Source organism: Cebus imitator, unplaced genomic scaffold (genome assembly GCF_001604975.1).
Source record: "Cebus imitator isolate Cc_AM_T3 unplaced genomic scaffold, Cebus_imitator-1.0 Scaffold195, whole genome shotgun sequence".
In the NCBI taxonomy this organism is placed as follows: Eukaryota; Metazoa; Chordata; class Mammalia; order Primates; family Cebidae; genus Cebus; species Cebus imitator.
Genome location: NW_016107510.1, coordinates 1,755,504 through 1,771,138, shown reverse-complemented (window position 1 = coordinate 1,771,138; position 15,635 = coordinate 1,755,504).

The window sequence follows — 15,635 nt, the reverse complement described above, 5'->3', positions numbered from 1 at the left end:
TTCCCCAGCTTTTTATATGTGAGTCCATGGTAGAATACCCTGACCACTAGTATAATTTGGGCTACCACCTTAACTTGGGCAAGGGTACCAGCAGTTTTTAAGCCCTCTTCACCCTTAATTTCTTCTGTACCATCAGTGCAAATGTCAACCCAGTAGAAAGGCAAATAACATTTCAGTGTTCTTGTGAAAATAGTTTTGACCTCATATATCCCAAAATGGGTGTCAGGGTCTTCCAGGCATAGCTGGACTACAGTTTGAAAAGTACTGGTTTAGATTTTGGTCTTATAAATATTTTTATATTTTCAATTTTTAAAAATGGTTTAAAGGAGATTTCAACCTAATTTTTATTATTTCAGCAGAGAGTTTGTCTGAATAACCTAGCTCGTCATGTGAATAATTGGAGATTGACATCCATTGGACCAGTTTTTTAACATCTGCCCGATCACTTTTGATAGCATCTTGTTGCTTCTTTAGTCTGTCTTTTTAGTGTTTTAGTTATAACTATAGCCAAACAGATCACACTTGGTTTAACTTAATAGGTGAAAGTCTGAGAATATAAGTGGAGGGTGCTCTTCCTTAGAAGATATTTGTACATGCTTCTTGCAGAAATCCAGCTGGCACTACTCATTGGACAATTACCATCTTTCCCTTGAGGATCCTGGTTCAATGCAGAGTTGCGTACCATATCAGCAGCTACTCTAGAGCAAGTCCAGCTTTCACTTTGGCTTATTTAATACAGTTTAAGTTTCCATTTGCTTTTGTTGTTGTTGTTGTTGTTATTCTCTTAGTTCCTCATGAAGCAACTATTATCAAGCATGTTTATTTTTTCTATCCAATATCTATTCCTGTTTCATAGACAGGAGGTGATAGAGTTTAGAAGGAAGACCCTGAACCTGCCTGGATTGTGTGTTTCTTTTCATAGATTTTTTATTTATATGGCAGTCAATTGAAGTCTTTATTGTTTCCAGAACTTATTCCTAGCTATAATTATATTTTTCAAGTTTACCTGTTTATTTTCTGCTTACTTCATCAGAATAGAAACTCTAAAAGGGTAGAGACTTTTGTCTTGTTTTGTCCTATGCTTTAAGCAGTGCCTGGAACACAGCAAATTCCCATTAAGCATTTACCACATAAATGAGTGAGCGAAGTTGGAACTTCCATCTTTTGGTGAAGTTAATCAGTAAAATTGCTGCTCACTTGAATCGGGTGACTGTCTCCTAATTCTCAGGGCCTTTATTCTCAGTTTGCCCTAAGAGCCTTCTATGTTTATTACCTTTGTATATTTCTGTAGATATTTCAGCTGACAGAATCTACTGTAGTCAATAGCCTTTTCTTTTGAATAAGACCCTTGTATCCCAGAGAGTGAAAGTGGTTTGCTTATGGTCACCTGACCAGTTTCTGGTAGACCTTGAACCACAAGTAACTATGCATCATACATAGATCTTCACTTCTTGTAGCTCTAAGAGGCTAGACGCATTCTCTGTTTATTGTTAATTCCAAATGAGGGAAACCAACAGGAAGTATTGACTTGGAGTTTAAGGAGATTTCCAGGTCAAGGTATGAGTCAAATAGAAGAAAGAAATTGTAAGGACTTGGTTCTGAAACCATTTTTAAAAAACATATACTTTTCTGACCACTGAAAAGGTTCATTCTTAAACTCTGGTCAGAGACTAGAGGAAACTGGTCTCTCTGTAGGAGACTAATGGATAATGCCCTTCAAAATGAGTACTACTCTTCCAACTTGTGAAACATAGAATTTAAGCAAATAACAATCTTTCACTGCTTGATTCTGGTGTAGGAATCTGTACTCATCTCTCATTCCTTCTATAAAAGCCTTGATAAATATGACTCATTTTAAATCTATGTCAGAGGAGCAATATCAGCCCTTAGTATCATTTACATGCCTTTAAAATCTCTCTCTCTGAATTTCCCTTTTCTTGTCAAATATGTCACTTTATTTTAAGGGTAGATCTTTCTTTCCAGGGCAGTACAGTTAAGCTAATAAAACTAGTTGTTTCCAACCATTTTTAAATTTTCTTTTAAATGCTTTAGGAATCACTTATGTGTTAGGACACTCATCAAACAAACCCACATTTTGACACCCACATTAATATCCAAAGAGACCATTTATAATCTTACCAAGGAGAATGAAGAACTTTTGAATGGTAGAACAGTCTTGAATTGCACAAGTGAAATGTTACTGATGCAGAGATGGAGACTTTAAAACTTAGAGAGGTTTGGAACCTGCATGATGCATGAACAGGGCGCAGAGTTCCTACTGCTGTGGTCTTCCCAGGATAACCTCCCTTTTCTGCTAATGTACTGGTGCATGGGACAGCAAAGTCAAAATAAAGTGGGTCCTTGTTTGGGGGAGAGATGAGGAAGCTGGCCTCATCCCCCATGACTCACCCAGCTGGCTGTGAGGTTGAGAGAGTCTTTTTTAAGACTGGGAGGAGAGCGGAGGAGGCAAGAGAAAAGCTTTGGAAGGCTATGCAAAAATTAACTCTTCTGAATAGCACATAAGAAGGTGCATATGTGAATTAGATGGAGACTTGATCTTGCCAGAAAGCATGCAGTTTGTATAAAAGTGAAATTTAGAGAAATGCACACCTAAAACAGATTGTAGGGGGCCTACAAGGGTTGGCTGAAACAGGATTTCCCAGGATCCATCTGTGCTTATTCTTTTCTAGCCTAGGGAGTATTTGGAACAGGACCTGTAGCCTGATAGACATTCAACAAACAGCAGCTGCCATTACTGTCAGGGATCACTTGGTGGCCTCAATTCTACTTTGGAGGTATGGTGGCAGAATATACTAAACGTCGTCTTAGGATTCCAAAAACCACATGTATCCCATTTCCTCTTCCTAATTGGTTCGATATAGACAAGTTACTGAACTTCTCTGAAACCCAATTTTCTAATCTAGAAAATGGAGGTAAAGCCTGTCTTATATGTCTACATGCTACACAGGATTTTAGCAAGGTAAGTAAAGATGCTGAATGTAATAATGTTTTGCTAGGGAAAAAATACAAAGGTTAGTGGCAGTGTTGACAATAATGACATTACTAGCTACCTATTAAATATTATTTATGAGGCATAGAGCTAAGGAGATTTCACAGAGATTGCATGATACATTTTTATAGAAACCTCATGAAATAAATATTTGACAGGTGAGGAAATTGAAGCTCAGAGAAGATGCTAGAGATTGGGTTAGGCAAGTAAGTACTAGGATCAGGTTTTGAATGGAGGTCTGTATTCTTTTCTGTATTCCATGCAACTTATTATTGGCTAATATTTATTGAGCTTTTACTCTAAGCCAGGCACTACTTGATGCACTTTGTGTATATTACTTCATTGAACCCTCACAACACTACTCTGAGGGAGAAATTAAACACTGCTATCATCATTTTACAGTTGAGGAAATAATGTTTTCACAATTATTCTATTCATTGTATACCAGGCCAGTTCCCAGCCCTCAGAAAGCTTTCTTCTAACTGGGTCACAGAGGGTTCCAGCTGCCCACCCACTACCGGCCCCACAGGGATCCAGGAGAATGCTATTTATGTCTCTTGCCCATCCCACAGAGCCTGGCACCCATCTCCCTGGGGGAGGACTGCTCTTTGGAATTCCTGGCACTGTCTCCATTCTCCTCCTCCTCATACGCTGCTCATCTCTCCAAGTAATGCCTGCATTTGGGTTGTCTTTTAGCTCAGGCACAAGCAAGCATGGCCCATGCTTAGGGGACCCAAACTGGTTACTGAAATCTAGCCAATGCCTCTGGCATCTCATACGTTGGAAAGGGGACTGGAAGGAATTACCAGTGGCAGAATCTTTACCTGCAGCCAGACCTCTGGGAAGGTTTGTTAGAAGGATTTCGCAACCTGCCAAGACCATGTTTTCTGTGCAGCTGGGTTTGCTGCATGTCTATGGGGCATTTCCTTCCTGTTTCTGCAGCCCCTTCAGCATTGGGGAGCCGGTAACCTAGGAAATGGTGGGGTGTGGGGGAAGAAGGCTTTGGTGGCGCTGAGTTGCCAGTGTGATTGTCAGCCTGGTGGGCTGACTCTGAGGGGGTAGGTGTGTGAGAGGGTGGCTGAGGGTGCTGGGCGCGTGCGTGCCTGTGGTAGCTGGAGTGCTGGCACAGCGTGTGGGTGTGATTGCAATGTGAGTGATGCACACCAAGGATAGTTGTCAGGCAGCTCAGATTTTTCCCTCAGTCTTTTTTTCTTCTTTTTCCCCCCCTAATTTATAGTAGGTAAAGAAATCCTCCTCTGCATCAGAGAGTTAATATTTTTGAAAAGTTTCCAAGGGAATGAATTATGCGCTGTCTCAATTCCTCAGTGTTATTGATTCTCCAAGACTTTGTGACTAATATGTCTTAATGAGGGGGCCTGGGGTCTGGGTGAAATTTGAGAAGCCAGCTTTCCCTCCTTTTTAGCATGAAAGGAATGCAAGCCAGATGTATCCTGCGGAAAGGTCACCTGCAGAGGCCAGTGTTAGTTTTTGTATCCAACCTCCACTCTTCATCCCCACCGTTTTGGTAGTACTAGATCCAAGTTTGCTTTAGAAGGACATCCCACCCCTATTCTCAATTCAAGGGTTTAGGAAAGACTATCCCCATGCCACTTTAGGGAAAGAAAGCTCATAACCCAGACCCAAGCCATATTAGCACATGTCATGCAACTGCTACAATGGCCAGTTCAGGCATGGACTGGAGTTTCAAATCAGACTTCAATGTTGATATTGAAGAATTGAGGTGTTTTTTTTTTCTTTCTTTCTTTCTGGAGTCAAGGTTTCATTCTGTTTTCCAGGCTAGAGTGCAGTGGCATGATCATAGCTCATTTGGAGGATCACCTCAACCCCCCAGACTCAAGTGATCCTCCCACCTCAGCCTCCCAGGTGGCTGGGATGACTGTGCCAGGCTTGAAACAGATTTTTTTTTTTAATTCAAAAATAAAAGATACAATTCTAGAGTTTGGGGCAGTAATCTTATCAAGATAGTCTGCCTGAGAAGAGGGAGAGGGACAGTCTAAGTCATTCGTCTAAGCCTCTGGATCCAGCTGTTCTTGAGGCAGGTTCTATGCCAAAACTTTTTTGTCACATAAACCAAAATGCTCCTTTTGTGCTGCACTCAGTTTGTGATGAGTTTTCTGTGACAGGAAAGCTGCTTTTCAACGGAGTGAGATTTTGCCAATAGGGGACATTTCGCAATGTCTGGAAATGTTTTTATTTGTCACAATGGGGAAGAGGTGCTGCTGACACGTAGTGGGTAGAGGCCAGAGAGGTGGCTAAATGTTCTACAATCCACAGGACGGCACCCACAATAAATAATTTCTGGTCCAACATGTCAGTAGCGCTGATGTCAACAAACTCTGCCACACATGAAGCTATAAAAGTCTGGTGATAGGCAGCAAGGTTGTCTTTCTCACTTCTCCCGTCCCAGCAAGTTTATCTTACCATGGATGAAACCTTGAAATAGAGGCTTATGAGGGACCCTGAGGCTTGCGATGCCTCAGGGGTGATGCTTTAGCATCAGCTTTGACCTTAGTTCTCAATGGCTTTGGCTTCCATAGGAAAAACTGCAAATAGGTGCAGGACCGACAAAGTCCCTGGACTTTCTAAATCTGGGTTGATGATCTCACTTCAGAGTTTTGGAGTAAGAAATTCTGTGGATCCTGATTTACTACCCATTGTTCATTAAATAAGTTTAAGCTCTGTGCTAGGGGTAATACTAAACACTTTAGAGGAATTTGTTATGGTAGGCTTTTCTTCAACCACAGGGGAGAAGTTGAGGAAATGTCCCCACTTTATCTCTGTCTGCATTCGGGGATCTAAAAGTACATGTTTCTCCGTTCCAAAGTCTACACAGAGGTTTTGTAGACTTTGACATCTTGATGAGTAGGTTCTCTAACTGTTGTTCATCTCATGGACATTTCTCTGAGGCAAATACACTTTGAATTCTGCTAAAAGTCAGTATTTATATAGTAGAAATGTTTGGAGTAATATTCTCAGAGTAAAAATCTCATTTAGTTGTGTGTGATTTCGGGGAGAGAGGCTGAGGTGCCGTGAGATGAGATGTCTTTTTTAAGTAGTGTTGCTTTCTCTTCTCTGTACCTGTGATCTGCTATTTCTCCTTTAAGAAATGATCCGGTCTCAGTCTCCTCACTACTGTTTGTTGCTGTGAAAATTTCATACCTTTTGGTATTAGTGCCAGGGCCAAAGGAATGTATTAGTGAGCATGTTTGTGTCTGTGTTCGTGTGTGTGTGTGTGTGTGTGTGTGTGTGTGTGACTTTAGCCTCCCATCATTTCAACCACACTCTGCATTTGAAACAGGTAAAAGATGTTTTTTTTAGTTTTGTTCAAAGTATGATGTATCAGTGCAACTTCAAGCAACAATGGCTCCACTTCTGTCATTTTGCCTCCTTCTCATTTGTAGATATTTCATAGTTTTCCCTGCTAAACTTTCATTGCCAGTGGTTCTTCTTTCCCGTTGTTATTTTTAGAACACAAAAGGAGAGGGAGGTAGATGCCCATGCTTCTGTTCCCATGATTGGATAGATTGGGAGCAATGTTGGTGGTCTCATACTTTGACCTATTGCAGCTTTTTCTATAAAGCACATAAAATTGATTATCTCACCGCCACAAGGATTCTTTTTCCTATTACTCTGTTTTATAGATGAGAAAACTGAAGCAGAGATAGTTGTTACTTTATAAGTCACATTTCTAATAGATGATAAAAGTTAGATTCAAATCCAGTTTAATCTGGCACCAAAGGCTGCTTGTAACTGCTCTGCTAAACCATGTTCTCCCATAATCAGAAGTGTTAGACTTTATTTAGAATTGACCTTCCCAAATCACCTGGTAAACAACTCAGTATTTCACACTTGTAAAAGTTGTTGCAACTATTGAGATAGAGATTGAGTGAAGTCATTATTGTCAGGTATTAAATCTACTTTCTGTGTGCCTGGTTTATTGAATCAGCGGGACTTGGTAGAGTACAATCAGGAGGCAACTAGATTCTATTTCATATCTGCCCCTTTTAATCTATTCTGTGGATTTAATACTATGTATTATTTATCTATTGCTGCATAACAAATTATTCCCAAATTTGGCAGCTTATAATAACAAACATGCAATATCTCATGCAAATTCTGAGAGAAATCTAGGAACAGCTTAGCCAGCTGGCTCTGGCTTTCATACTCCATTGTGACTACAGTCATAATGTCAATGGGGGGTGTAGTTATCTGAAGATTTGACTAAGGCTGGAAAACTCGGTTTTAAGATGGGTCACTAATACGTCTCTTGGTAGAAGCTCTCAGCTGTCGACACAGACCCCACAGAGCTGCTTGAGTATCCTCATGGCATGACAGCTGGCTTACTCAAAAATTACTAATCTATGAGAGAAGGCAAGAAAGAAGCTAATGTAGTGTCTTTTACAACATAGTCCCTAGTCATACACCATTTCTTCTTCCATTTTTTTTTTTCCTAGAGACAAGGTCTCATTATGTTGCTCAGGCTGGATTCAAACCCATGGGCTCAAGCAATCCTTCTGCCTTAGCCTCCCAAGTAGCTGAGATTACAGACGTACACTGCTGTGCCCAGCTTACTTCCTTCGTAGTCTTTTCTTTAGAAGGGAGTCATTAAGTCTACCTCATAGTCAAGAAGAAGTGGGTTAAACTCTTCCATTTGAAGGGAGGGGTTTCAAAGAATTTGTGGACACACCTTAAAACGACAATGTACTGCTTCCCAGAAAAAAATCTCAGGCACAGCTCTTAACTCTTCTGGTCATTCTCAGATAGTAAAACTATCCAGCCCAGTCTAATAAAAACTACTTAATTCTTAGCTTCTCACTTTGCCCGATTGAGGCTTATTCACTAAAGGGAAGAAAGATTTCAGTTGATTCTTCCTCTCTCCATATTTTGTTCTCATTCATTTGCTTCTATTTGGGGTCCCTCTAGAGTCAGGCTTTGGTGAGTCTGGGCAAGGAGAGCTAGAAGACATTCTGTTTTTGTTAGTGTCTGTGTTTGGCAGTGCTAGAGCTGAGGGTTTCTCCTACTAATAGCCCTTTATGAGATCTTCAATGGTTCTTCTCATAGAAGCCTCTCCTAATACTGATAGAGCACTGAAAGTGAGATGATCTCTGTTTGGTGACTTACAACTCTCTCCTTAGCCTCTGTCTTCCCTTTCTATGCCACTACCATCAACTCAAGCCACAGCCAAGCTCTTCAGTGTTTCTCCTAAAACTTCTCATTTAGTTTTAGATGAGAAAGAGACACCCTTCTCTCAACATTTGTGGTGATGGTTAAGTGATTAAGAAAACCTCTTCCAAGCATTCTTTTCCACCCGCACCTTAAACCTTCAACTTCTAGGTGGTTGATGAACTAAAGATTGAAAATCCATTATCACCAGCTTCAGTGTATCCTAATTATGAGGCCCACTGCATATTGTATTGCTTCAACTGTTGAAACTTCTACAGGACTTGCAAAGAACAGAAACAAAAAGTTTACATGCTATTATATCTGTATAAGGTGACTAATAATTCCTCACATCTTAATCTCTTAAACATTAGCTCAGTTATTTTTTCTTCTAGAAATGGGACAAAAATTTGCTCTTGATAATGGAGATGATAAAGGTTTGGTTCCAAACTCCTAATGCAATGGTTAATTTTAGCCCCAGATTTGATCACAAGTGTGAATTTAGTTGAAGAAATATAAAGTGATGTACCAGTAAAATCCATCAAAAAATCTTAGCTCCATTTTTTACACCAGCACAGCAGTATCCTGGCAAACATAGTCATGTTGCTGAAGAGCCCTATTGACTCTTTGGAAAGCCTGGTTTAATTACAAGCCATAGAGTATTCATACACATTTATTATTGATACAACACTTAGCCTTCTGGCTTCTCTACACTTTCCCTGACAGAAACCAATTACCTCCCCTGCTATGTTTACTTTTCTGATGGAAATTAACTTTCCTGGATGTCATGAGAAGTCAATGGTAGATTCAAAATCCTGCCCATGGCTTGGAACTTTAATTCCACCATTTCTCTGAGAAATGAGATCTCATATATGATTTATGAACAAAGGTATACATCTTTATCTGTGTTCTAAAATGCCTTAGTGTTACATTTGTGTGTCTTTTATGGCATTTTCATCTATATATTATAGATATTTCTCTATTTAAATTTCCTAGTAGAACGTATGCTTTTGTATTTGCATCCCAGTTCTGTACTACTGCTCTCCTCACTCCAATCCCTGCACCCAGATAAAGACTAACAGGAATATGGTGAACTCTCTAATCATGTATTAACTTGGGTAATGGATGGATAGGAAGATAGTGAGCTGAACCACTAAAGTATTAAAGAGCAGAATGTTCTCAGAAAATTCACTTTGCTAAACTCCACAACCCCTTTTTAGAGTCCCAATACTATCCTCTTCTCGCCCTGCTTCATGAAGAGCAGAGGTTGGAAATATGCCCAACATGTCACAGATGATTGAGCCTAAACTGGTCAGCTGGCTCACGTTGAGCCAGAGTGTTCCAGAAATTTGAATTTGTGAGATAGTAACTCTGATCAGTTATCTAGATGAACTTTTGTCAGGCAGTACTGATAGAGTACTTATTGTATTCTACAGATAGAATTAAGGATAAGTACAGAAAAATTCAGAGACAGACCTGGTTTAGGCCTTAAGAGAATGGCTGTTTTGGTTCCTGATGTCTGCAGTCCCTGATGACTTTTTAGTTCCTAGTTCTGGGCTCCACACTTCTACTCTTGTATTCATGGGTACTCTTGTCAGTGCCGCAACATGGATAACTCCTGAGGCCATTGTCATTTCATCTTGAATGTCACTTCCTGGTAGAAACATTCCCTTAATAGCTCTTGTCATGCTGTTTACCTTAGGTCACTCTGCTTGTTTTCCTCATAGCATTTAGCACAACATGGGTACTGTTGTTTGAGTTTTTTTTTTTTTCTTTTTTGATCAGATTCCTTTACTAGAATATACCACATGACAACAGAGCGCTTCTGTATTTATTTTACCACTGTTTTTTCAGTGCTGTAAAAGAGTGGGACCACACTGGAGGTCTGAATAAGTAGACTTTGAAAAAATAATAGCTATAATAAATCCTTCCTGTTACTTCAGCCATTTTAAGGAGGCTCCTGTTATTCCAACCTTAAGAATATCAGCACTTAGGAACAGTGGCTGCAGGGGTTATTATTGCCCACGTTAGTGAAGTTTCTCCTAAGATGACCATGGACTTCAGTTTTTCCATCAGCCCTCAGAAAGAATCCTAGAAGAGAAGGTCATGTTTCCACATCTGATTTGTTATGTCTATTCAGTCTTTTTATTCTCAATCCACTCAAATCACTAATTTTTATTTTTATCTAAACATGAAGACTACTGGGGAGTGTTCCCACATTTCTTCATGTTATTGGGTCCTACATATCATGTGTCATCTTTATTATTTTTCAGGTGCTTTGGAAATGGTGGTGGTGGGGGTACTCATTTAACTTGATCTGAAACCTCTTTTATGTAATAGGGGTAAATTGTCACTTATTATTTGAACATAGTTCTTTCCTGTTTAACGTTGAAAACCTTCTGAGAGAGTGTCAGGGAGATGAGAGATATGCAGCCAAGTATGCCTCCCATCTAGGAAGGAAGTGAGAAATCCTACCTCGTAAAGGTCTTCCAGAAACCCAGAAGCACTCAGAGTTCTGTTGCACAAACGTGGTGATAAGTATACCACGTGACTCATTTGTGCAGTATATTTGGTCCTATTGATCCATTGGCAGTAAGAAGATCGCACATTTCAGGAATGAGGTGTGGGAGTGCATTGTTCAGTTCTAAGGTACTGAGTGTGCGGGGGCTGCATGTACTGTGGAGCAGGCTCCAAGTGAGTCATATGTCTGTTAGGAATGTTCCTTTGGATCTGCTGCCTGTGTTTTCAATCTCACATTACTGGTAAGTACCTTACTGACAGCTCGTACTCACACCTCACAGCTTAGAATGGCCTGGCTCTAGAAGACCAATACAGTCGAATCAAGTCTAAGAAAGATCACTTCAGGAAGCAGTATAGTATCCACGGTGTCATTCTTCTTGGCAAAAAAAAAAAAAAAACAAAAACAGTGATGCAGAGTGGAAGAATGAGTAGCAGAATGGACCTCTGGAGTCAAATGGACTTGAATTTGACGAGCAAGCAACTTAGTCATTGCCTAGTTGGGGGAACATAGACAAGATTTTTCACTTATTTTTAAGCATTAATTTTGTTATGTCAAAACATCATTGGCATAACAAACTGAATTAACATATAGTGTCATGGTGGTAATTGAATAAAACAACATACATACAACTCTCTATCACAATGCTGAAATATGGTAGGGAATCCCATTTTTCCTGGACCCTTGTTTATGTTAATAAGATAAATATTTTATATTCTTGAGTACTTACTATGTGCCAGGCACAGTTATAACTACCTTAATTGTTGGAGTAGATATGGTCATTTGTCTTTCCTGTATTCATGCCCCTGTATTAACAGACTCCTAAATTTTTTGCCTGGCTTAAGAGCTACTTTTTTTAGTTTGTCTTGAAGAGCCATATGACGAAGTTCTGGCTAAAGATTTAGATTGAGAAGTCTGCTACAGATTTCTGAGAAAGTCCTGCCTACCTCTAGTTTCTTCGGGTTTCTGCCTGAAGTGCATATGTAAGCATAGAGTGGGTGGAGCAGCCTTTTGGTTCCCATCAGGCCACCATGACGATACAAGCCTCATATAAAGGACAGTGGAGCAGGAGGATAGAAGGAGCCTGGCATATCTGTGCCAACTCTGAAATGCCTACCTATAGACTGAGTTTATGGAATACATTTCCTTTATTGAGTGAAACTTTGTAAGTGGGTTTTATATACATGCAGCCAAATTCAATCCCTAAGCAATGCATACGCATTATTATTCTGATCACATTTTGACATTATTATCAAATCCATTTTATGTTAAAGATATTGAGACAGAAAAGTTAATCAGCCTGCCCAAAGTAACATGTGTTACACCTAGTAAGTAAAATAGAGATCTAAATCCATACTTCAACCAGTAAAATATGAAGTCAAGATGATAATGTTTCCTCCATGCCCTTTCTAACTACTTCACAAATCTTTGATCTTATCTTTTTATCCTACATACTTGTTCTGATCATTTGGTCTTTTTGTAAAATCCTCCTGAAATTCTCCCAGACTGTAATGCTGTTGGAAAACGTTTGAGCTTATGTGGAAGTTTTGGCATCACCTAAATGTCTGATCCTCACCCCAGTCTGGATCATTTTACATTTAACGTTTAACCCTCTGATCATGTAACAAATGGCATGGTTTGAGTGGATGATCTCTAAAGTCCTTCTGTTTCTAGATGCCTGTGATTCTGAAGGTAACATTTAGCTAATTTCTAATTAGTCAGCTAACTGATAATTGAATTTTTATTTTATCTAGTTTATGTCATATATCCAGTAAGTATTGAATAGATATTGATTGATGGTTGCAGTAGTGACTAAGCAACCTTTTCCTCATGTTTTATGTTTTCTTCAAATCATTGCCTTTTTATTATTTCTGTTTCCATCCAAAGCCTAACAACTCATTAGGAAGTTTGGAAGACCTGTTCCAGTCAAGATCAAAGACCATTGCTTCAGTAAGGTCAGAATCAAAGAGAACAAAGCAAAGGACCTAAGACATAACATTTGGCTGAAAAATACAAGTTGCTTCTTGGCTGAAGGAATGGGGTTGGCATATGTATTCAGAAAAACAATCTTCAAATAAGAAAGAGCAAACCAAAACAACTTTAGTTTGAAAGGAGAAGCAAGGTTGTATTAAAAGGAAGTGGGGAGGATATGTATTATTTTTGAAGCATTTTAGAAAAATAAGTAGTGGCTAGACTATTAAAAGTATTAAACATTTGAACAATATTAAAAGGATAATATGTTATGAATGACCCAAACATCTTGAATGATTAAGTTGGTAGAAAGTGTTATGACTTAAGCAGAATTTTTCTCCATCATAGATCATGTCAAGAAACAGTCTTGGAACTTGCTAAATAGTGCTGTAATATTTTTATGAGACATGGTTTTCATGAAGTCCTTGTAGCTGATATAAAAATTGAGGTTGTACTAACATAGATTGTTGTTAGCACAAAGAGAATCAACATGAGATAAAACAGTATGGACACTGAGGTCGTAGTTACTTTCCAAGTTCTTTCTCTAACTAGCTTGATGACTTTTCTGAGAATCAATTTACTCATTTAAAAATGGAGCTTTTGGTATATACAGCCAGTGTGGTTTGCACTATGTTTTAGTTTGTTTTGTGTTGCTATAATCAAATACCCAAGACTGGGTAATTGATTAAGAAAAGAAGCTTATTTGGCTCATGATTCTTGTGACTGAAAAGTCCAAAACTGGGCAGCTTCATTTGGTAAAGACCTCATGCTTCCACTCATGGCAGAAAGCAGAAGAAGATCAGGTGTGTGCAGAGATCATATGGCAAGAGAAGAAGCAAGAGAAAAAAAAACAAGAAAAGTATACTCTTTTTAACAATTCACTGTCTCAGGAATTATTCTTTCCCAGGAATGAATGAAGTCACTCACACTAGCATGAGAGCACTAATGTATGCATGAGGGATCCACCCCATGACTCCAACACCTCCAACTGGACCCCACAATTCAACACTGCTACAATGGAGATCAAATTTGAACATGAGGTTTGGTGGTGACATATCACATTCAAACCATAGCACACTATATAAAAATATATAAAGATTCTTATGAAATAACTGATATGTAGTATCTACATAATCAATATTCTTTTTTTCTAACAATGAGTACATTTTCCAATAACAAGGAGTATATTTTCTTCTCCTGGCTAATATAGACTTCAATTTTACTTGCAATAAGCCCATTTTTATTTATAGTAGCCAAATTTCACGAAAAGAGAACATGACAGAAGAGCACATTGTGTTATTCTATAATGAAAATTGTGCTAAGTAACACAATATATGTCTTTCTACATGTCCTTTTTAGACTGTTTATATCATACCTATAACTAAAGCTTGTACTTTTCAAAGATTTTAAAATTTGTTTAGTGAGCATTACTTGATGGATTTTGGGGATCTGTATTGGTCTGGATGTGAGGTACAAACACTATTTCTCCAGAACAAACATGTTTATTGTGCTACATATAGGAGGAAAGTAAATCACCTTACCAGCAGCACTAAAGACAGTCTGGATTTAATTTAAAATGTAAAAGGGCTGAAGAAGTTTGACTGAGTTTTGTAATTAAACTGTAGTTCACAAAGTGATTTCATTATTAATTCTCAGAAATGAACATTTGCACAGGCTATATAGAAAAAAAAGGTGTCAAACAGTTGGAGCATCCTTTGGATACCTGTCTTGCTTTGTTCATTTTTTAGGACATTTTAATACTAACATTATTCAGGGTTACTAATAAAATTTAGTTGTTACGTCTAAACAATTTTACATTACCCAGTATTGATTCTAGGATGCAGTTTTAATATAGGTATAAATATAGAAAAGGTGGATAGGGAGCATTGAAAGAGGAATTAGGGATTTTTATTGAGTATCCTGTATACTTCAGACTCTAAGATGGAAACTCTATTTAGGAAACTTCTTGGTGGTGGTGATTGTGTTCTTCATGTACATTTTTGGCATCCCTCAATGGGTTAAGCCAAAGGGAGCTAAGAGATGTTCCAGAATAATGGCCACTATTGTTTGTTGTCCTGAGTTATTTTGCTAATTAGATATTGAGCAATGTAAAACATGCATTATTTCCTTTTTATATGCATTCAGTTTATTACATTTCTATTTTGTGTCATCCACTTTTAAATGGTGGCTGTGCTACTAGGTCCAATGGAGAAGGGTTGTTGCTTTCATCGTGAACACAGTGCAGTGCAGGGAAAGTAACACTAGTCCGTGAGAGACATATATAAATAATAGAATTTCAGCTACTGGTACTTGATGTGAAAAAAAATAATACAGGATAAGAGGAGAATGAATGAGGAGAAGCACTACTTTTTGTTTTATTATACTTTAAATTATGGAATACATGTGCAGAATGTGCAGGTTTGTTACATAGGTATACAGGTGTCAAGGTGGTTTGCTGTACCTATCAACCCGTCATCTACATTAGGTATTTCTCCTAATGCTATCCCTTCCTGTTCTGTAGGTTGCTTGTCCACTCTGATGTTAGTTTCTTTTGCTGTGTAGAAGCTCTTTAATTTAATTAAATTCCATTTGTCAATTTTGGCTTTTGTTGCCATTGCTTTTGGGGTCCAGTTTCACTTTTCTGCATATGGCTAGCCAGTTTTCCCAACACCATTAATTAAATAGGGATTCCTTTCCCCATTGTTTGTTTTCATCAGGTTTGTCAAAGATTGGATGTTTGTAGACGTGTGATATTATTTGTGAGGCCTCTGTTCTGTTCCATTGGTCTATATAACTGTTTTGGTACCAGTATCATGCTGTTTTGGTTACTGTAGCCTTGTAGTATAGTTTGAAGTCAGGTAGTGTGATGCCTTCAGCTTTGCTCTTTTTGCTTAGGATTGTCTTGGCTATACGGGCTCTTTTTTTGATTCCATATGAAATTTAAAGTAGTTTTTT